Source organism: Schistocerca nitens, chromosome 2 (genome assembly GCF_023898315.1).
Source record: "Schistocerca nitens isolate TAMUIC-IGC-003100 chromosome 2, iqSchNite1.1, whole genome shotgun sequence".
In the NCBI taxonomy this organism is placed as follows: domain Eukaryota; kingdom Metazoa; phylum Arthropoda; class Insecta; order Orthoptera; family Acrididae; genus Schistocerca; species Schistocerca nitens.
The window spans coordinates 50,472,536-50,497,255 of record NC_064615.1 but is presented as its reverse complement, the minus strand read 5'-3'; positions in this window follow the sequence as shown (position 1 = coordinate 50,497,255).

Genomic DNA, 24,720 nt, shown 5'->3' with positions numbered 1-24,720 from the left:
AATTTCATTCCATATTCTGATATATCTTTTATCATCTCACATTTAGTACATTTTTGTACTGTTTCATTTTGAATGTTACTGGTTTTCTTTGGCTGATATCTGTTTTTTCTATCTTGATTTATACATTTCTTACATATTGACCTTGGTTTACCTAATTTAAGTCCATATGCAGATATATCTTTTACCATATCACATTTGGTACACTTCTTTGATATGTTGTCCATTTATTATATAAAAAAATGTAAGTATTTGTTGTCCACTATTTGTTGTCTATGTTTTATATATGTAAATATATTGTATATATTATTGTTTCATCATCATTCATTGTATATATGTATTTACTATATAAACATCATTATTAGCAATTGTATATAAGTAAATATTTAGAATAACCAACACCATCTATAATTGTATATATTTTTATTATTCAACACCATTATAAATGTTGTATATATGTATATAGTACTATCTAAAAGAGACACTTTATGCATTTCCCTAATTTTGTGGTTGTATCATTGTAAAAATATGAACAATAGCTGATTTCGATGTAAAATGGTCTAAAAATAGCATAAAAATGGCTTTAAATAGCTGATTTCGGTAATTGGGGTAGAACATACATTTCCTATCTACTCTTGCGTGTTTTCGGACCAATATGCCGATAGAAATACATGATAAAAATCATTTAGATTATTACAATCTCTAATAAGTACGCGCATCCGCGTCGCCGGTTCATTTTCTAAATATCCACACATAAATTCCAGTTTGTGACTTAGTGGCCAATTTGGTGGAAGTGCGTACATAAATTGATCTAACCATGAACATGGATGTATGTCGTTCTTAGAATTGCGAAAGATCTTAAATTTCCGAACAGTTAAGAAGTGTTTATAGTCAAAGTTTTCTCCTCGTGGCGACAAAGACCTACCGCGTCTGTCCCAGTCCGAACGTCGATTATTGTCAATTTCGCGCGCCTGGCGCTCTCTTGTTGCATCCCGTAAATGAAACAAATTATTTTCTTCAAACCCCTCTGCTATCTGTGATTCTAAATTTCTTCTACTGTCTTTTTCTACGATTTCACCTTCAATTTGTTTGACTTGCTTTCGTAATGCCTCAAATTCCCTTTTAACGCATTCATTAAATTTTCCCTGATTTTCAACATGCTTATTTATGTTCTGGTACTCTTCTGTTTCTGCAAATGGCAATGGAGCTGTATCATCTGAATCTCTGTCCCCATTTAAACTAAGACTTGTCAATTTATCTGCAATCTCCTCAACTCTTTCCGATAAGTCACCTATTTGTTCTTTCTGTTTATTTACGTCTTCCGTAAGTGTCGCGACTGGGGTTTCAGTATTGACACATTTAGTAGTTAACTGTTCATACTGTTGTGTTAGGTTATTTATTCTGTCATTTGGTACGGATTCCTCGATTCTTTCAAATATTCTTCCTTATCGTGTGCACGTTGCAAATTTAACTCTGAAAATTTTTGTACTATCACGCGATCTCTTTCTTCCTGTTCTCTATCCTGTTCCTTTTGTCTGATTTCTATTGAAATTAATCTATTATTGTGAGCATTCAAGATCGGTTGTACTTCTTCTCTAATTTCTTTCTTTAATTCATCTTTCATGTTTTTGAAACATGTCCCTATTCGTGAGTCTAACCGTGTTTCCATTGTTCCCATATCAGTTTCTAACCGTGTTGCCAAAGTTCCCATCTCTGTTTTTAATTCAGATCCTAATTGTGATCCCAGTGAGTCTAACCGTGTTTACATTGTTCCCATATCTGTTTTAATTGTTCCTATCTCGGTTTTAATTGTTCCTGTTTGTGATCCTACTGTTTTTAATTCAGATCCCAGATTTAATATTGCACCCATCAACTGCTCCATATTAACTGGTTCAAAATTCTTTTTGCTCCTAACATTTCCCGCAAAACCAACTTCTTTCGGCATAGCCGTAAAGCTATCTGTGTTCGATACTATTCCAGAGTCTTCTGTCGTTAATCTCGTATTCTGAAAATGTTTTGATTGTGAAAAATTTTGAATTGGTTCCGGACTATTTTCCCTGCTTATTAAATTATTTTCTACTTCATTATTCATCATACTGTTCTCCTGTGTTGGCGAGTTCGCCATGTTAACAACTTCGTCATTCTCACTATTCATCATTTTCGCCTTTTTCATCGATCGCGTAATCATTTACAGAACATACAAAACTCGTCACTATACGAAAATTACACACAATATGACAATTTATCACCAATAATACCATTCACACGAAATGCTTCCCGACAAACACGTCTAACGAACAATTGAAATCTTCATAATTGCACAAAATAGCCAAACGCGTATACAAGACATCAAAAATTAAATTCTGCAAAAATACCATTAAAAGAATGACAAGACAACTACAAATGTTCATAACCAAATCTACACATTCAGTGTAGACTACAATTACTAAACTACGAATTACTACAACAATACTACTGTCTGCTATTTTTACTATCAGAAGAATTCCAAGGGATGATCCGAAGCAGCGGTCGCCACGTGCATGGGGGCTTAATTATATAAATAATGAATGCAAATACTTTTTAAATTTTTTGTAGGTTTAGTAACTGACTGTCCGGTTACGCAGTCTCGTAAACGGTTGGCCCTGACTAGTATTAGTACGCAATCTGACTGCATAGAATAACAACAAAGAATGAGAGAAAACTTCCGTTAACACAATTAATTAATTAACTCCCCAGCAACTATAAAACCTACGAAGCAACAAATCACAAGTGTAGCTGTTCTGTGTGTGGAAGTGTGATTCAACGTACACATCTGGCACGGTTCTTCCTCAATAAGACCAGATATTTTAAACATCACTTATACTGAAGTAATAAAATAAAACCAGAAATACTATAATTGCACATAGAAACCAGAAATACAGTCTAATACAAGAACACGTGCCAGATGCTTTGTTGACTGAACCTGTGACCAAGAGGCATTATTGTTTAAGACATTTGAAATAAAAATAAAAATTTATTACCTTCATATATATTGACGAAACATACACTCTGATCATTACAACATCCGCAATCGAATAGCATCGGCTGTCTAGCCCATCAGAACAACTGCATACAACATGCTCACAACTAGTCACGGCTACATCAGAACTCCTACTGCCCACTTCTCAATAAGCACTCTCCACCACGACTTCTCGACAAGAACTCTCCACTACCACATCTCAACAAGCACTGCCAGTGGAGGCGGCTGAATAATACTCTTTGGTGCAATCTCTGGCGCTGTGACTCAGTGTAACCACCTTTCACCTTCCGCTCGGTTTTCCAGAGACCTAAGTTACTGGTGTGCAATTTAGTGTATATCACTGGTGTCATCTTTAGATACTGTCAGATATCAATGATAGTCCTCTATGGATTCATTCAATTGATATAGCCAAGGATCATATGATAAAATTGTTAAGGCTTTCGTGGCCACTTGTTGACAAACTGCCTATTGGCTTCTGTCTCGGGTTCTTAGGCCGACGTTCATCTAATGATTTTTCTGACGTTTCGCCAGCACGAGTCGCTGGCATTGTCAAAGCTTCACCCTCCATTGCCGGTGGTGAACTGGAGGCATGCTCGCGGCCGCAATGTACCTGGCGTGCCAACGTCCGAGGGCTTCTCCGCGGTCATTTCCGGTGCGGTTCTCCTCTTGCTACCTGCGACGGTCGTTCGCTGCAGTACGGGAAGCCAGGATCCGTTTACCTTAAGGCTTTCCTCTTTCTTGTTGAAACTGTTCGCGTGTTTTTGGATTTCTACAGCTTCTCTGAACAAGCTCGTGTGATAGTGCTTCTCTACAGCCAGAACTTCCGTGTCGGCGAATTTTATTACGTGGTCGGTCTCATTCAGTGCGTGCTCCGCCACGGCCGATTTCTCCACCTGCCCCAACCTGCAATGTCGCTTATGCTCTTTGATCCTGGTTTTAATTGATCGTCCAGTCATTCGGACATAAACTTTTCCGCATGTGCATGGTATACGGTATATTCCCGACATTGCAAGTGGGTCTCTTCTCTCCTACGCCGATCTAAGACACTCTTTGATCTTCCTTGTCGGTTTGAAAATCGTCTTTACGCCGTGTTTGCGCAATAAACGGCCGATTCTGTCCGTCACTCTGGGAATGTATGGCAGAAAGGCCGTACCCGACATTTCTTTTTCTGGTTCCTTACTTCGCCGAGTGTTTGGCTCTGTTACACTTTTAATGTAATTTGTGGAGTACTCATTGCTCCTCAGAACAGTTTCCAGGTGTTGCATTTCTCGTTTGAGGTGTTGAGGCTCACATATTCGTCCTGCTCTCGTTACGAGCGTACTAATCATGCCTCTTTTCTGGCTCGGGTGGTGGTTTGACAGTTTGTGCAGCTATCGGTCCGTGTGTGTCGGTGTTCGATATACGCTGTGTCCCAGGTTTTCGCCGTCCCTTGTGACCAGCACATCTAGAAATGGAAGTTTCTTGTCCTTTTCTACTTCCATGGTAAATGTTATGTTGGCATGGAGGCTGTTCAAGTGTCTCAGGAATTCACCGAGCTGTTCTTCACCACGGCTCCACACCACGAAAGTATCATCGACGTACCTGTATCACACCTTAGGTTTGTAAGTCGCCGAGTCCAGTGCCTCTGCTTCGGATAGTTCCATGAAGAAGTTGGCCACCACTGGACTGAGAGGACTACCCATGGCGACGCCTTCCAGCTGTTCGTAGAAATCGCCATTCCACGTGAAATAGCTCGTGGTGAGACATGCATGGAAGAGCTTTTTGATGTCTTCCGGGAACATGGAACCGATGTGCTCCAGAGCGTCACTGAGTTGCACTTTCGTAAATAACGAAACAACATCAAAACTGACCAGGATGTCGTTTGGCGCAAGTTTCAGTTTCTTCAGCTTCTCAATGAAATGTCCTGAGTCCTCAATGTATGTGTTGGCCGTGGCAGAGCACGCTGTGAATGAGACCGACCACGTAATAAAATTCGCCGACACGGAAGTTCTGGCTGTAGAGAAGCACTATCACAAGCGCTTGTTCAGAAAAGCTTTAGAAATCCAAAAACACGCGAACAGTTTCAACAAGAAAGAGGAAAGCTTTAAGGTAAACGGATCCTGGCTTCCCGTACTGCAGCGAACGACCGTCGCAGGTAGCAAGAGGAGAACCGCACCGGAAATGACCGCGGAGAAGCCCTCGGACGTTGGCGCGCCAGGTACATATAGTCTGCGGCCGCGAGCTCGCCTCCAGTTCACCACCGGCAATGGAGGGTGAAGCTTTGACAATGCCAGCCACTCGTGCTGGCGAAACGTCAGAAAAATCATTAGATGAACGTCGGCCGAAGAACCCGAGACAGAAGCCAATAGGCAGTTTGTCAACAAGTGGCCACGAAAGCCTTAACAATTTTGTATTACGCCTCTACGGGGAGGAGATTTGCAGATTGTACCGACGCCTTGACCAACGACGGAAGAAGAAAGCGCGACTGATGTCCTCTCTCGCCTTTCTGTCACGGTGCCGAGATGAATGTGCTACACCGAAGTTCTTGAGATGCAAGCGCCTATTCACCACCACCCAAGCACATTGTATCTACGACAGAATGGAACGAGCTTTTCTTCGTGAGCGAATACAATCAACACGGAGAGACTTGGCAAGAACGGATCAGGAACTTCTGGACATTTTCTATCAACTAAGTAGCAGAATGCATCGAGACGACTGGGACAAGATCGACAGCATCACTCAGAGGAGCATGCAGAACGAACTCGAGCGCTGCACCGAGCGGCAAAAGAAAATGTTTGAAAGATGCCGGAAGCAGACCGACAAGGCGATTCCCGACATGTCGCACACAGTGGTCAACCTCACTGAACGACAATTGACCGAAGAGGAAGTGTCTGTTCTTCAAAAAGGAAGGAATTTCGCTATAATCCCGAGAACTATACCTATGGAGGACATCATTGCCAACACCGAAGCAGCCATTCGGACCCTTCCTTGTAAAAGGGCAGAGGAAATACGCACTGAAACAGCCAGGATACTGTGCCGAGCAAAACCACCAGCTTGCAACCTGAAGAAAGAAGAGGTACAAGCCATTAAGAATCTCAACGCCGACAAGAGTATATTGGTACTGCCTTCCGATAAGGGGAATGCGACCGTCGTAATGAAGACCGAAGATTATGAGCAAAAGATCCGAGACCTATTAGATCCGATGACGTACCGAAAACTAAGCGCAGATCCGACGTAGCGTATCACTCGGAATACGAATCGATTAATCAAGGCGTCTTCTCTGCCGGCGGACATACAGAAGCCCTACCACATCGGCTGTATGGATTACCCAAGATCCATAAGAACAACGTTCCACTGCGACCGAACGTTAGCGCTCCTGGCTCACCATCGTATAAACTGGCGAAACACTTGGCCTCTCTGCTCCAGCCACACGTGGGGAAGACCGACACATACATTAACGACTCAGGACATTTCATTGAGAAGCTGAAGAAACTGAAACTTGCGCCAAACGACATCCCGGTCAGTTTTGATGTTGTTTCGTTATTTACGAAAGTGCCACTCAGTGACGCTCTGGAGCACATCGGTTCCATGTTCCCGCAAGACATCAAAAAGCTCTTCCATGCATGTCTCACCACGAGCTATTTCACGTGGAATGGCGATTTCTACGAACAGCTGGAAGGCGTCGCCATGGGTAGTCCTCTCAGTCCAGTGGTGGCCAACTTCTTCATGGAACTATTCGAAGCCTACGGTCGCAGGTTCGAATCCTGCCTCGGGCATGGATGTGTGTGATGTCCTTAGGTTAGTTAGATTTAAGTAGTTCTAAGTTCTAGGTGACTGATGACCACAGATGTTAAGTCCCATAGTGCTCAGAGCCACTTGAACCATTTTTTGAACTATTCGAAGCACAGGCACTGGACTCGGCGACTTGCAAACCTAAGGTGTGGTACAGGTACTTCGATGATACTTTCGTGGTGTGGAGCCATGGTGAAGAACAGCTCGGTGAATTCCTGAGACACTTGAACAGCCTCCATGCCAACATAACGTTTACCATGGAAGTAGAAAAGGACAAGAAACTTCCATTTCTAGATGTGCTGGTCACAAGGGACGGCGAAAACCTGGGACACAGCGTATATCGAACACCGACACACACGGACCGATAGCTGCACAAACTGTCAAACCACCACCCGAGCCAGAAAAGAGGCATGATTAGTACGCTCGTAACGAGAGCAGGACGAATATGTGAGCCTCAACACCTCAAACGAGAAATGCAACACCTGGAAACTGTTCTGAGGAGCAATGGGTACTCCACAAATTGCATTAGAAGTGTAACAGAGCCAAACACTCGGCGAAGTAAGGAACCAGAAAAAGAAATGTCGGTTACGGCCTTTCTGCCATACATTCCCAGAGTGACAGACAGAATCGGCCGTATATTGCGCAAACACGGCGTAAAGACGATTTTCAAATCGACAAGGAAGATCAAAGAGTGTCTTAGATCGGCGAAGGAGAGAAGAGACCCACTTGCAATGTCGGGAATATACCGTATACCATTCACATGCGGAAAAGTTTATGTCCGAATGACTGGACGATCAATTAAAACCAGGATCAAAGAGCATAAGCGACATTGCAGGTTGGGGCAGGTGGAGAAATCGGCCGTGGCGGAGCACGCACTGAATGAGACCGACCACGTAATAAAATTCGCCGACACGGAAGTTCTGGCTGTAGAGAAGCACTATCACAAGCGCTTGTTCAGAGAAGCTGTAGAAATCCAAAAACACGCGAACAGTTTCAACAAGAAAGAGGAAAGCCTTGAGGTAAACGGATCCTGGCTTCCCGTACTGCAGCGAACGACCGTCGCAGGTAGCAAGAGGAGAACCACACCGGAAATGACCGCGGAGAAGCCCTCGGACGTTGTCGCGCCAGGTACATACAGTCTGCGGCCGCGAGCTATTCAGGAAAGACAGGCAGGACGGCAGAGGAGGGGTGGCTATCTACGTCAGCAACACTATTGCGGCGAAAGAGGTCACACTCCCTGCTGCTTTTGACAACACGGAAGCCATCGCGGTTGAGATAAAAGACAACAACAGGCGAACACTCAAAATAGGGTGCATGTATAACCCCCCAGGGACTGCGCTACAGGTCCAGTTCATCCAGTACTTTACTTCACTTCCTCGATCTATCTTAGTAGGAGATTTTAATGCCAGACACCACAGACTTGGCGACAGAGTAGACAATGGAAATGAACGCAGACTATTTGACCTCCTGACCACAGACCCGACCCTTCGACTTCCACTAAATGAACCTACTTTCATAGGACATCAAGGTATCTCAGCCCCAGACCACATCCTACACAGCCCCGACTTACACAACTCACTCCACCTACCCCGAATCGGAGACTCCATTACCAGCGACCACCTACCCATCCTCTTTTCCACATCCGCCAACCTCCCCCCTCCACCCCATCCCCACAGAAGAACAATAAGCCAGTACAATAGAGCAGACTGGGAAAAATACCAGGACACCATCAACTGTGAGCTATCCATTCCCATAACAATCACTGACGAAGACGACTTACATCTGGTCACCAACAAACTTGAAACGGCTATCACCAAAGCGGTCCAGGAAGCAATCCCCACCAAAGTAGTAGAAAACTGGAAACCCACCATCCCAGAAGCAGCACTAGAACTAATACGACAGAAAAAACGACTACAGAGACAGATGAGACGAGACGACAATCCAGACCTAAAAAGACAATGGAACAGAATAAACGCCAGAATTAAAAGACTAATATCTCAACACAGACAACGACAATGGGACGACACATGCAGCAAACTGGACTACAGGAGTGGGGGCAAGTTCTGGAAGAGTTTCAAAACACTCACAGGGCAACGCCAGACACACGCCAACACCTTGACAGTAAACAATGAACCTTCAACAGACCCCCTCGAGCAAGCAACAGCCTTTAAACAAACACTACAAGACGTATACTCATTCCCGAACGACAACAGATTCGATGACATATTCAGACGACATGTAGACACACAACTAGGAACCCTGATAAACGCCCCAACAACTGAAACCGAAGAACAGCAGGCCCTCACCAAAGACATCACAGACATAGAAATAGAAAACGCAATATTCTCAGGACGCAACTCCGCCCCCGGACAGAATGAAATTAGACGTATTCAACTACAAAAAGCCCCCCTCCACGTCATAATTCCCATCCTATTCCTTATCTTTAATTACTGCCTACACAATGAGACAATACCAACAAATTGGAAGACAAGCAAGACTATCATGATACCTAAACCTGACAAACCTAGGACAGACCCAAAATCATACAGACCGATATCCCTACTGGACGTGATAGGGAAAACATACGAACGAATAATAACGGACCGCATAAGGACTTATGTCGAGACGAAAAACCTACTCCCCCTTACACAAGCAGGATTCAGACACAACCACTCGACCAATGACCCCCTCCTTAAACTGACAGACAGCATTACCAAAGGGTTCAACCAGGGACACTGCACACTCGCAGTGTTCCTGGACATAGAACGGGCCTTCGACAAACTATGGCACCAGGGCCTGCTGTTCAAACTAATCAGCATCGGCATCCCAACCAAAGTAGTCAGGATTATCCAATCCTATATCACAAACCGGACCTGCAGGGTTCACGTCGCAAATCAGGTGTCAGAAGCCTTTACCCCACAAGCTGGCGTCCCCCAAGGTGGCATCTTGTCCCCACTACTGTACACACTTTACACTGCTGACATACCTACCGTAACGACTCCCCACGAAGAAATGGGACTATATGCAGACGACACGGCTTACTGGTGTACGGAACTACGCACAACGACACTGCAACGAAAAACGACCACATACCTCCACCGCCTAGAAACCTGGATGGCAAAATGGAGGATACGACCTAACCCAACCAAGACACAGACAGTCCTCTTCAGACACAGACACTTAACAAAAAAGAAACAACAGAACGAAAATGACATCAGACTAACCCTCTGGAACAGCCCCCTACAACTAGACGACACAGCCAGATACCTCGGAGTATACCTAGACAAACATCTCAACTGGAAAACCCACCTGACGTACCTCCTTAACAAAACCCGACTCAGACAAAACCTAATACGACAAGTGCAAGGACGCTTCCATGGCTGCAACACTCAAACGGCACTACATACCTACAAAACCTTCATTCGTCCAGTTCTAGAGTACGCGGCAGCCCCCCTGGGAGGCATACATGCACCGATTGCAAAAAGACTGTACAGCACAGAACGCAGACTAATACGAAGTATCGCAAGGCTGCCGTATCTGACACCAAGCAATGAAGTATATGAGACAACCAGAATGGAACCACTACAAACCAGATTAGCCAAAATGAGAGCCAGATACGGAAATCATATCCTAAACAAAAGACCGGACATGGAGGACCTAATCACAGTCAACCACAGAACAAAAAGGAAACCCAAATACAAATACACAACACCCACCCACACAATCGCCCACAACACAGCTAAGATGTACCCCGATCTCGCCCCAATCCTAGCACCACTAACAGCACCTAGACGAAAGGACTCAAGCGTAAGACACAAACACCACGAAACACACAAGAACATGCCCCACAAAGAACCACCAAAATACACCTAACCCAACTCCCCCTACTCCCCCTCCCTCGCTCTGTACACTAAATAAGAAATACAAAACAAATGCATATGTATAGTAGAATAAGCAGTTGCCTATATTATAAGATATCTGTAATTATAAACTATTAACGACTAAGAATAAATGAATTGTAAAATAAACTGATGAAAAACGAAAATGTAATGAAATATTAACCAAATTGTTAAAATACCACTGAAATTGCTAAAATATTATTGTAGTTGTCCAAATCTCATTGTATTTGTTAAAATATCACTAAAACTGCTAAAATATCACTGAAATTGTTAAAATCCCACAGTAAATGTTAAAATATGTAAAGATGTTTGTAATTGTTAACGACCAAAAGGAAACTTGCACTATGTAGCAAGACAAATGTAAAAATTGGTTAAAAATAAAATGTACAAACCCATGGCTGAAAAGGGCAAATAGCAAGCCCTAAAACAGCCCGCTCTGTCCCCTCTGGACAGAGAATGAAAAGTGCAAAAAAAAAAAAAAAAAAAAAAAAAAAAAAAAAAAAAAAAAGAGCTCGCCTCCAGTTCACCACCGGCAATGGAGGGTGAAGCTTTGACAATGCCAGCGACTCGTGCTGGCGAAACGTCAGAAAAATCATTAGATGAACGTCGGCCGAAGAACCTGAGACAGAAGCCAATAGGCAGTTTGTCATCATATGATAAGCTGCCCTTTTCTTTGGAGAAATGGAACTAGCGTGCTTAATGCCGTACTTCATCCTTGTTGATATCTATGATTGAATCAAAATTTGTGTTTATTATTACAGTGCTGTAATGAATGATTTGTTTCCAGTTGTTTATTAGCGATGATGATAACAGAGAAGATCATAGGAAATTCCGTTTCACAGAGTGACGGTTCAGTATGCCAAGTGCCTCGTATGATTTACGTAGTAGGAATGAAGAGCCCTTCTTCCTAATACCTCCTACCTAGACGATTAATATAACATAATTGTAACCACAAAAATTTTTGTTTCCCTTGTGAATCGTGTATCAGAATTTCAGGGTCGTATAAGTACTGTTTCAGAAATTACTAATGTTACCATAACTTTTAATTACCGATTAAATTAGTACGTCTGTAATGAGCGACGCCGACGCGAAAACAAAATTTTCATTTATACGACGAATAATTATTTATTTAATATATTTTTCTTACTTTTCCTCTTCTTCCATCTTCATTGAAGCCATCTGTTGCTCGGTCAACCTTCTTTCCTGTTCTTTTATGGTTTATTACTAGTCGAACGAATTTGTCATCCCACTTCCTCGCGAGAAGTACATTGCATTTTCCCCTTCCTTGGCCTATTCCATTATAGACACTATATCCTACGTTCTTCTTTAACAATAATAGTGTTTGTTTTATTTTCCATAAAGAAGCTTGTTTAAGCCATCTACATTGATCTTTCGTCATTCTGATTCAATATGCTGGTTTAAGTTCCTTGCGAAATCAGAGGTGTAGCAATTGATAAAGTTTAACCCTGCATGCTTCGTCGTTGCTCCACCCACTACTCTGCGAATTTTTTCACTTCTCATTTACACCTTACGTAATTTATTAACGACATTGTTTTCACACGCAGAGTTAATTACTTTACAATTCGCAGGTTAATTACAGACATGCCAGTCACAGAGCCATATACACTACAGGGGAACCCGGACTGCAACAAAGCCGAGTCCTAGCCATTACTTTTCCGCAGGAAGATATCAGGGTATTATTTTCCACGGACACGTAGCGTTGGACGTCACGTTGTCGTAAATACACTGCACCGCCTGCTGCTGTCAGCGCGAGTAAACTTTCTAGAAAACAGACTCTTCGCCATATTCGGCACCTGCTCACACGACGTACGAGGTCACACGAGACACTCCTCTCTAGATTGCACATCCGAGGGATCAGCGGTTCTCCGTCGCGATATTAAATATGGCCACCGGGCTTCAATTACATTCACCCGCGTTCTACTGCAGCAGCAACAGACAAGCGAGGCTAGAACTACATGAAATACTGTACATACAAAGGCTTTTAAATTTAATTAAAACAACTTAATGCGGTTCTAGAAGTTTTTTATTTGAACTTTTATTCTACTCTTTTTATCGCTCTTGCCCAAGAAGGATGTTCCAAACGATTCCCTGAACGTATACTCGAAGTTGGGAGAATTTATACCCATCTCAATACAAAACAGTACACCCCACTGTATTCCACACCTACAAAATCTTGATCAGATGCATCCTCTCCAACGTAATTTTTATAACGATATACGTCCAACCCAAGTCATATTAGTCCCTCCAAATCATTTAATTCCATGCACTCTTCCACGCTTTCTGCATCCGTTTATCTTCCTCTACACGGATCCTTTACCATATCATGAAAAATCCATATCTCCTACCACATACTGAATATGTTTCAACATCCCACACCATCTCCAGACTGCTACAGTCCTATTGCCTCCCGTCTGTTATTCATCACGAGTATGCTGGAGTGTGCCCTACAACTACACAATTTCCACATCCTCTCCCACCAAATTTTCAACGTTCTCCATGACGCAAACAATGACATTCGTCGCGACATACAACCGCCCTACCAAATTTAAACCCACTGCCGACCCATCCCATATCAGGGTCATCCCTTACCTTTTGCTCCTCATCATACGCTACCCATTTCCCATTTCTTTCCCATCCTTCATTGATGCTTTTCCCCTTCGTGCTATGGACCTATCCACATTCCATTTCTCCTACCTTCCTATCTTCGCAACATCCATTCCCTCTCTACTGTTACTGCCCATCAGTACTTCTATGCATCCACCTCCTCGTCCTATTAAGTACCTAACCTTTCTATTGTAAACCTAACTCTAAGTTTTCCTGTTTTTATCTCAAAAAAGAACAAAATGATATTCCTTTGATATAAAACTTTCATTAATCATCTTTCACAAAATTTAAAATCATTTGTAAATACCTCACCTACTCTTTCGTTGAACTGAATGCTGACTATGCAGCTGAGAGTCCATAAGAGTAAGGGGGTCCAAAGAACTATAAAGAAAAAGAGGTGCAACCAAAACCTTCCTCCAAACACACCATTCCGTACGCATGTTTCCTATAATGAACTGATAATCTCAATGCTTACGCCTGTGGCGGAGTAGATGGCGCATCTCTGGTACATCCCTTCTTGACCACTTCTAAATTCTCCAACTCAGCGCCTCATACTCACCATCTTTCTCCCTCCACTCAAAATGGTTCAAATGGCTCTAAGCACTACTGGACTTAACATCTGAGGTCATTAGTCCCCTAGAACGTAGAACCAATTAAACCTAACTAACCTAAGGACATCACACATATCCATGCCCAAGGCTGGATTCGAACCTGCGACCGTAGCAGCAGCGCGGCTCCGGACTGAAGCACGTCTACTCTCATTAATCCTAGCCTCTATCCACTTCCACCATAACCAATGCATACCTTACGGTTTCCTAACCCACACAACCTGAACGCTTTAACACATACGTAATCGCTGCTGATTTTAATATGCACTTCCGTATCCCTGACTAAAAACAGCAGTGGCGTCCGTATATCAATGACCATGAAATCCACACCTTGCTCACATCATTCCTGGTAGGGGTACTACCCACAATGCCATTATTGCTTCCCTAAACCCTTAATGAGCACTAAACCACAAATCTTAGAACCCTCTCTAGATCTCATACGCTTTACCACTCAGACACGTCCTGTTCACGGTTACTTACAAGCTAAACACCCCAACTCTAAAGAGTACTGAAAATATTTCGTAGGCTCTGGAGAAAGAAGTCCACTCCCACGCACCTCATCGTACACGAAACTAGAGCTCTTCCTGACAGCCCCACTAGTGCCAAACATTTCACATAATACCCGGAAACACTTTCACTACCCCACATTATCCCATCTTTGATAACTTAGTGGAGCCCTGTATGCAAGAACGTCCGAACATAGATAATCCAACTCTAGCACCAGACGGAACTAAACACACCAATAACAGCTGAAGACATAACAAAAAGGCTCAGTGAAATACGAACAGGTCTCTCAGTCACAATACAGTTATCTACTGCCACCTCAACGCATGTCACATAGTATATTAGCCGAGTATAATATTATGGGAGCGAGGGCGCCTCAGTTGGCTTACTCAAGAGATTTTATTGTTATATTTCACGGGGACACGATGAACCACGTGACAGTATACGCGCTACTGACTTGAAAGCGTTGACAATGACAATGAGTACTGTTTTCCTTTGTCAGCACTGAAGTTGTTTATTGTAACGCAACTGCGTGGCCGGCAGGTGTGACCGAGCCGTTCTAGGCGCTTCAGACTGGAACTGCGCGACCGCTACGGTCGCAGGTTCGAATCCTGCCTCAGGCATGGATGTGTGTGATGTTCTTAGGTTAGTTAGGTTTAAGTAGTTCTGTGTTCTTGGGGACTGATGACCTCAGATGTTAAGTCCCATAATGCTCAGAGCCATTTGCACCATTTTTATGAACAACACGAACTAAGTTCGAAGGGAATTTACTCTGCTCCGTCATATTTTATTATGACCTCCCAGTGATCCACATTCGGCAATATTTATCTCATTCGACGGATAACAGTGCTATCATTGCTTTTACGCTTATTTTTTTACATATGGACGTCAGATTAGAGTAATGCTGCACGCTAGTCTTGCGATCGTCGCAGACAAACTAGCGTGACCTCACTAGCAGTACTACGCTTTTAATTTTCCTCAGTAGACTAGCGACCTGAATCGACCATCACTAAATAAGCTTCGTAACAGTAGGTACTTAGCAGCTGAATCGCAGGAGACTGTCGAGATGCGATTCCAGTTCAGCGCGGTGAGATGTTTGAGAACAATGTTATGTCGAGTGTGTTTTCGAAGGGACAGTTAAAGGAAGCTAGACTAACGATCGTTTATACTTATTCACAATTTCAACTGCAAAGGGCCAGAAAGTTGCCCTAATGTATTGTGCAGCTAAAATCAAATGCTGTTTCTAACTGTTCACTCATTTATCTAATAGAGACCTAGATATTGGCTACGTGACCACTTGAGTGGAATTTCGATTGTTCCTTCGTGTAAAATATGTACAGTATTTTAATTTTCTGGTGTGGTAGCCCACTAAGTTCTACGCGTTTTCCATCGAATGTGTGTCAGTAAGGAAAATTCAGTCATCTTGACGATCTCTCGCACTGGCTCAAACTGTGACCAGCTACGAGTAAGATTATCTTCCAGTTCACTTTCTTTGCCATCTGCTACGCCAGCCACATGTGGGTCACACTCCTTCCAACAGTATTCCAACATTCGGTGGCGTACAAACGTAGAAGAAAAATCTTTACACGCAAATACAAGAACATCACTAATTTATTCATAAACCGATCCTTCCACTCGCGTTAACTACCTTATATCCTGTTTCCACGCTCTATTAGTCAGTGTGTCTTGTGTTACGTGACTAAATCTAAGTGTTCCATATTACGTTTATAGTTGTCACTTCATCGCTAGTCTCTGCACCGTATGGGAGTAGTGCTTAAGTCTGTATAGCTATTGGTACATTTCCTCTGTTTCATTCAAGAATTCGAGATATTCGGCTCACCAACACACAAAATTCTAAGTCTTTGAAGCAATTAGTACATAACATAAACAATAACAACACTCTTACAGTATACTAGGACGTATATAAAGTATTGTAGTGATAACCCTACGAATGTTAAATATTAATCGCCATAAAAAATTAACTATGCTGTCACAAAGTTAATATTATACATTTTGTAATATTAAACTGATTGACTGATATCAGAAACCCTCTTTTCAGTGTAAAAACAGCCTCGCGCTAAAGCCATGGATTTGTCAAAACGGGAACCCACTGAAAGCACAAGGCAACAGAATAGTGACAGGTCTTTAATTAATTGGAATGCACATGTGTCAACCCATATAATCTTTTCAAGCAGTGAGCAACGAATTTTAAAATTCACGATGATGGAACCGATCCTGTCAGAGTCTGACGTACTTACGCGATTAATGTCATTTTAGCAGACAAAATTGAAATCTCAGTTTTTCGCTCTCCTATTTACACGCTTCTAGAGCGAGAACAGCTGCTGTCTCTGTACCAGTCGTACTGCTGTACAGAATAACAAATAATATCGAATAAAAGAAAAATATCGATACTATGTTTTCACTGTCCAACTTGCCAGCACAGGTGGACGAGTCTCTGTACATACAGGGGAGTGTACGCTATAATCACTTCTGCAATACTGGCATACAGTTTCGAAATACTGTTCTGCTTATGGTACGATAAACTAGTGACACTTCTAGACAAACTAGAGGGCGTCACTAACAGTATAAGGCTCTTAATGTTCTTTATCGGACTAGTGTCCAAAGTCGATATCGGAGAACCGTTAGATAAACAACGTACGTAGTAGGCTGTACATAGCAATTAAACCGCAGTAGGTTTTCTGATATGCAATTCCAGTTCAACGCGGAGTCTTGATCGTTTGAAGTGTTTCATTAGCAGCACATATGAGGGTGGAACCAGCTATTTCACATTCGTTTTAATCGGTGTTCGTTTCATAATGATCAGCCAAAGCCCTGATAACCATCTACATCAATAATGGACATAAAAAATACTCAGATCTCAGCCTTCTGCGATATTCTGTTTTACTACGCTCTAACGTTTTGAGATGTAACGGTACAGATTGTTTCAATGAGACTATTTCACTGTGTTCGCTAAAAACACGTCGTAATAGAACACTGGGACTTATGTCAAGTACCTCAGCTACCAGAATATCCACTTATAATCAATGTGCATCTTTTGAATAATCCAGTGCTCCACAATAGCAGCTTAGACGGATAACGTCAATCAGAGATTCAAAGGGAATAGGTAAAAGGATATCATACGTGCCGACTTATTAACATAATCCAGGAAAGGGTCATCGTAACTAGCATGACCAGATATACACATACGTGACAAAGTCATAGGATACCTTCTAATATCGTATCGAACCTCGGTTTTCCAGGCGGTTTGCAGCAAGACGACGTGGCATGGACTCTCAACAAGTCGTTTGAAGTACCCTGCGGGAATACTGAGCCATGCTGCCTCTATAGCAGTCCATAATTGAGTTGCCGGTACAGGAGTATGTGCACGAGCTGACCTTTCACTTATGTCCCACAAATGTTCGATGGAATCCATATCAGGCGACCTGGGTGGGCGAATCATTCGTCCGAATTTTCCAGAACGTTCTTCAAACCAATCGTCCACAATTTTGGCCCGGTGTTACGGCACACTGCCATCTGTAAGAATTCCATCATAGTCTGTGAACATGAAGTCCATGAATGGCTGAAAATGTTCTCCAAGCAGCTGAACACAGCCGTTTATAGTCAATGATAGGGTCAGTTGGACCAGAGGAACCCGTCCATTTCATGTAAACATAGCCGGCATCATTACGGAGCCACATGGATCCATGGCTTCGAGGGGTCTGCGCCACACTTTTCTTTTTATTTTTATGTTTTTCTTCTGACTGGTTTGGTGCTGCCCGCCGCGAATTCCTCTCTTGTGCCAACCTCTCCATCTCAGAGTAGCTCGGGCACGCTACTTCAATTATTTGCTGGATGTATTCCAATCTGTCACTTCCTCTACAGCTCGCTCTAGTACCATGCAAGTTATTCCCTGATGACCTGACAGATGTCCTACCATTCTGTCGCCGGCCGCTGTGGCTGAGCGGTTCTAGGCGCTTCAGTCTGGAACCGCGCGACCGCTACTGTCCTTTCCTCTATAATTCTGCACATAACATCGTCATTGCTTATCTTAACAGTTCACCTGATTTTCACCATTCGTGTGTAGCATCACATCTGAAATGCTTCGACTCTCTTCTGTTCCCACAGTCCATGTTACACTACCATACAATGCTGTGCTCAGAAACATACATTCTCAGAAATTTTTTCCCCAAATTAAGGCCTATGTTTCATACCAGCACTTGTCTCCTAGACAGGAATGCCCTTTTTGCCAGTGCTAGTTTGCTTTTGATGTCATCTTTGCTCCGTCTATAATGCGTTATTTCACTGCCTAGCTAGCAGAATTCCTTAATTTCATCTACTTAGCGACCATAAATCTTAATGTTATGTTTCTCGCTATTGTCATTTCATCAACCCTTACCAACTGCAATCTGGACTCACTTGACCAGACAACGGTTTTCAAGTCGCCTAGGGTCCAACAGATATGGTCACGAGGCCTGGAGAGGCGCAGCAGGCGATGTTGTGCTGTCAGCAAAGATCGTCTGCTACCATAGCCCGTTAGCGCCAAATTTCGTTTCTCTGTCCCAATGGATACGGTCGTCGTACGCCCCACATTGATTTCTACGGTTATTTCGCCCAGTGTTGCTTGTCTGTTAGCACTGACAGCTCTACGCAAAAGGTGTTGCTCTCGGTCTCGGTCGTTAAGTGAATGTCGTCGGCCACTGCGTTGGTAAATCTTGAAATTTCGTAATCTCGGGACCCTCTTGACACTATGGATCTCCGAGTACTGAATTCCCTCACGATTTCCGGAATGGAATGTCCTGTGCGTCGAGCTCCAACTACCATTTCACCTTCATAATCAGTTAATTGAATCGTGCATCCATAATCACATCGGAAACCTTTTCACATGAGTCGCCTGTACGCAAATGACAGCTTCGTCAATGCAACTCTTTTTTTTATACTTTGTGTACGCGATACTACCACCATATACACTCCTGGAAATGGAAAAAAGAACACATTGACACCGGTGTGTCAGACCCACCATACTTGCTCCGGACACTGCGAGAGGGCTGTACAAGCAATGATCACACGCACGGCACAGCGGACACACCAGGAACCGCGGTGTTGGCCGTCGAATGGCGCTAGCTGCGCAGCATTTGTGCACCGCCGCCGTCAGTGTCAGCCAGTTTGCCGTGGCATACGGAGCTCCATCGCAGTCTTTAACACTGGTAGCATGCCGCGACAGCGTGGACGTGAACCGTATGTGCAGTTGACGGACTTTGAGCGAGGGCGTATAGTGGGCATGCGGGAGGCCGGGTGGACGTACCGCCGAATTGCTCAACACGTGGGGCGTGAGGTCTCCACAGTACATCGATGTTGTCGCCAGTGGTCGGCGGAAGGTGCACGTGCCCGTCGACCTGGGACCGGACCGCAGCGACGCACGGATGCACGCCAAGACCGTAGGATCCTACGCAGTGCCGTAGGGGACCACACCGCCACTTCCCAGCAAATTAGGGACACTGTAGCTCCTGGGGTATCAGCGAGGACCATTCGCAACCGTCTCCATGAAGCTGGGCTACGGTCCCGCACACCGTTAGGCCGTCTTCCGCTCACGCCCCAACATCGTGCAGCCCGCCTCCAGTGGTGTCGCGACAGGCGTGAATGGAGGGACGAATGGAGACGTGTCGTCTTCAGCGATGAGAGTCGCTTCTGCCTTGGTGCCAATGATGGTCGTATGCGTGTTTGGCGCCGTGCAGGTGAGCGCCACAATCAGGACTGCATACGACCGAGGCACACAGGGCCAACACCCGGCATCATGGTGTGGGGAGCGATCTCCTACACTGGCCGTACACCACTGGTGATCGTCGAGGGGACACTGAATAGTGCACGGTACATCCAAACCGTCATCGAACCCATCGTTCTACCATTCCTAGACCGGCAAGGGAACTTGCTGTTCCAACAGAACAATGCACGTCCGCATGTATCCCGTGCCACCCAACGTGCTCTAGAAGGTGTAAGTCAACTACCCTGGCCAGCAAGATCTCCGGATCTGTCCCCCATTGAGCATGTTTGGGACTGGATGAAGCGTCGTCTCACGCGGTCTGCACGTCCAGCACGAACGCTGGTCCAACTGAGGCGCCAGGTGGAAATGGCATGGCAAGCCGTTCCACAGGACTACATCCAGCATCTCTATGATCGTCTCCATGGGAGAATAGCAGCCTGCATTGCTGCGAAAGGTGGATATACACTGTACTAGTGCCGACATTGTGCATGCTCTGTTGCCTGTGTCTATGTGCCTGTGGTTCTGTCAGTGTGATCATGTGATGTATCTGACCCCAGGAGTGTGTCAATAAAGTTTCCCCTTCCTGGGACAATGAATTCACGGTGTTCTTATTTCAATTTCCAGGAGTGTAGCTATCCCATGTCTTCTGTCACTTCAAAGTAGTGTGCATAACCCATGCTACTTTCTACGGACGCTGAGAAACTTACGGATCTTTTTTTACCGCGAGAGGCTCTTGCACATGGCATCCCTTTGCTGGGGATAACCTTGGCGAAAGAATTATTTTGTTGAAAAATCTGCGTTACGGATAGAAGATGCAATTCGATATCGTGTGCATCGGTGGGAGAAGCTCGAAGAGAGCATTTAATTAAAAGCGACTGGAATATATGGCTTACGGGTAGCAAAGCGAAATTATAGTGGTTCGCGTCAATGAGTGCGAAAACTGCGTCGCGAAACGTAATAGGTTCGCTCGTGGAAAGTTTAAATTGCTTCCTACGACTACCAACATTTCGCGAGTGAAATGTAAAGATCGATCATCGAGAACGCATCGCGAGGAGAAGACGGATGACGGCGGGAGCAGACGTGGCGAGGATAGCCACGCAATTTGGAGGAGGCATCTCTGCGCGCAGGGAGCGCGCCGGAGTCATTGCGTTTCAACAGGAACGAACGGGTCCGCTGGGGCGCATAGGCAGAGGTCCGGAGTTCAACGTGTGGGCGCAGCATCATTACGTATAGAACATCGTAGGTTACAGTACGCTTGTTCGCCCACTGCTTGAATACTGCTCAGCAGTGTGGGATCCCTACCATATAGGGTTGACAGAAGAGATGGAGAAGATCCAACGGAGAGCAGCGCGCTTCGTTACAGGATCATTTAGTAATCGCGAAAGCGTTACGAGGTCGTAGATAAACTCCAGTGGAAGACTCTGCAGGAGAGACGTTCAGTAGCTCGGTACGGGCTTTTGTTGAAGTTTCGAGAACATACCTTCACCGAGGAGTCAAGCAGTATATTGCTCCCTCCTACGTATATCTCACGAAGAGACCATGAGGATAAAATCAGAGAGATTAGAGCCCACACAGAGGCATACCGACAATCCTTCTTTCCACGAACAATACGAGACTGGAATAGAAGGGAGATCAGATAGAGGTACTCAAGGTACCCTCCGCCACACACCGTCAGGTGGCTTGTGGAGTATGGATGTAGATGTAGATCGTCTGGAGAGCAATAAAATTTACCTAAAGAATGTCGGAGTTCACATCAGATAAAAATAGACCTAAATCACAGTTTTGTAGTATTGTATGTTTTTAAGGGTGTCCTGCATAAGAGTCGCAGGACAGCCCTAAGAGTCAGAATCAGCGAATTAGTCGAAAGTGCAGAGTAGAAAACGGGTCGGAAACTATTGGGTCAACAGATAACATTAGTAAAGTGAGGGATGTAGAATGAGTGAGTTATTGGGAAATGTGGACCAAGTAAGGTGGGCTTTGCAGGTAATGGAGCTGAAGCAAAAATTTAGGTCGACCTCGATGAGGATGTATCGACGTGAAACGGAAGTATAAACGGCAGTTTGAGGGAAATTATTGAAATCTTTAAGAGTGAATTCGTTAAAGTGAAACAAATCAATGAATCAACGAAAAATAAAACAGACGAATGTTCTAGTAAAACTAACAATAAATTAGAAGAGACTAACTGTGAAGTTGAAGACTTTTCTGGGAAAACTTACTAACAGCTTTATGACGTAAGGGAAATCATTTAGGAAACTAAGAGACTAGTCACAAATTAGACGAACGTTTCAAGAATAGTGACTATAGATTTGAAGAAGTTGACGACAGAATAGAGGAAGTCGTGAAAGAACGGAAGCACGTGAAAATTCGTTGTCAAGTAGAATAATTACTGGTAAGGTGTTAATGGTAGAACACGGTAGATGTCTTAATGTCCTTGATAATACTAATAGAACTTCGGATAATAATTTTAGCGTAGAGACAGAGAAATGTTATGGAAATACCTGAATTGAATAATAAACTACATGAGGCTTAGGCATCATTATCGACTGGATAGATTCAATCGAAAATTTTGTTGACAGCAGTACAGGAAAGGTATCTGTTAGAGCAGCTGGTATTCAGCTCGAGGTCAGTGATTTTGCTACCGGGGACATTGACGTCTTCGTTGAGAGAGTAGGGAAGCTGTTATATTCAAAATTAAAATGTCCGAGCAAATGTTGACCATGAAAGCCACTATTTGGGAGTTGACTGTTTCCACAAGCTAAAGACTCAGAGATAAGTATACTTTGCAAGTAACCATAGAAAGCAAAAGGAAAATGTTGTTGATGAATGCCTCAAATTTGCTACCAAACGATAACTCCATTTTTATATCAGGAAACGTAGGAAGATAAATGGGAATGGTTCGGAGACTCTGTGTTACGTGACTGTTTCGTCAACGAAAGGTAACGTTTGGAAGAACCTAAGACGGAAGTCAAAGGAAAATGGAAACGTTATCCATAGCAAAGTAAACAACATCTATGTAGTCACTTCCCAAACCACTATGTAAAGCATGGCAGGTGGTACGTCATAGCATATCAGTTATTAGGGTTTCACCCGTTCCATTCGAGAATGGAGAGCGGGAAGAACGATTGTTTCAATGCCTCTGTGTGTGCTGTGATTAATCTAATCTTGTCCTCACGACTTCCATGGGAGCGATACGTATGTGGTTTTAGTTTTTCCTAGAGTCATCATCTAAAGCCGCTTCATGAAATTTTGCGATTAGACTTTCTTGAGATAGTTTACGGCTGTCTTCCAGAGTTTGCAGGTTCGGTTCCTTCGGCATCTTTGCGACACTCTCCCAAGGGTGAAAAAACCTGCGACCATTCGTGCTGACTTTCTCTGTACACATACAATATCCGTTGTTAGTTCTATTTGGTACGGCCTCACATACTTCAGCGATATTCAGAAATGCTACCACCTACTTCACTCACGACTGGACATATGTTATCTTTCCGTTTCATATCCCTTCGAAGTGTTACATTGTGGCATCTGTATGAGAACCAGCTGTAGCTCACTAATATTATACGAGGGCGGTTCAGAAAGTAACCTCCGATTGGTCACAGTGCGGGTTGTGGGGGGAGTAGCGACGCCATCTGTGCGTTCACGCACTCAACAGGTCAGTCGGCATCAAGCCGTGGTCGAGTGAACGTCGTACCTGCGCTAGTTTAGTTTTTGTGGCAGTTTGAAATGTGTGCTGCAATAGAAAACCCCGCCAAATGTGAAGTGCGTGCTGTCATAAGGTTTTTTATAGCCAAAGGATATTCTGCAGCAGCTATTCATCGTGAGCTTTGTGCCGTGTACGGACCAAGAGTTATGAGTGAAGGAGTTGTCCGTTTATTTAAAAGTGGACGAGAAAACGTTCATGATGAAGAGAGGAGTGGTAGACCATCATTGGTGACTGACGAACTCGTTCAGACAGTAGATGCAAAAGTTCGTGAAAATCGACGTTTCTCAATGTCGGAGTTGTCTACTGGTTTTCCACAGATTTCTAAGACTCTCTTGTACGAGATAGTGACAGCAAGATTGGGTTACCGTAAGTTCTGTGCACGATGGGTGCCCAAAATTCTTACCGACCACCACAAAACTCAAAGAATGGCCTCTGCATTAGGCTTTCTGTCACGTTATGAGGACGAAGGAGAACCATTGTTAAACAGAATCGTGACCGGCGACGAAACCTGGATAAAGTACGTGAACCCTGAGACAAAAGAACAATCAAAGATGTGGGCACATTCAAATTCGCCTACCAAACCAAGAAAAGCCTCGCAAGATTTTTCTGCAAGAAAACTGATGGCAACGGTGTTTTGGGATGCCAAAGGGGTGTTGTTGGTTGAATTCATGGAACGTGGTACGACCATTAATCAAGAGGTGTACTGTGAAACAATAAAAAAGTTACGACGGGCTATACAGAACAAACGCCGTGGTATGCTGACTTCCGGTATCGTTTTTTTGCACGATAACGCCCGTCCTCACTCTGCTCGCAGAACAACGGCCCTTCTTGAGTCCTTC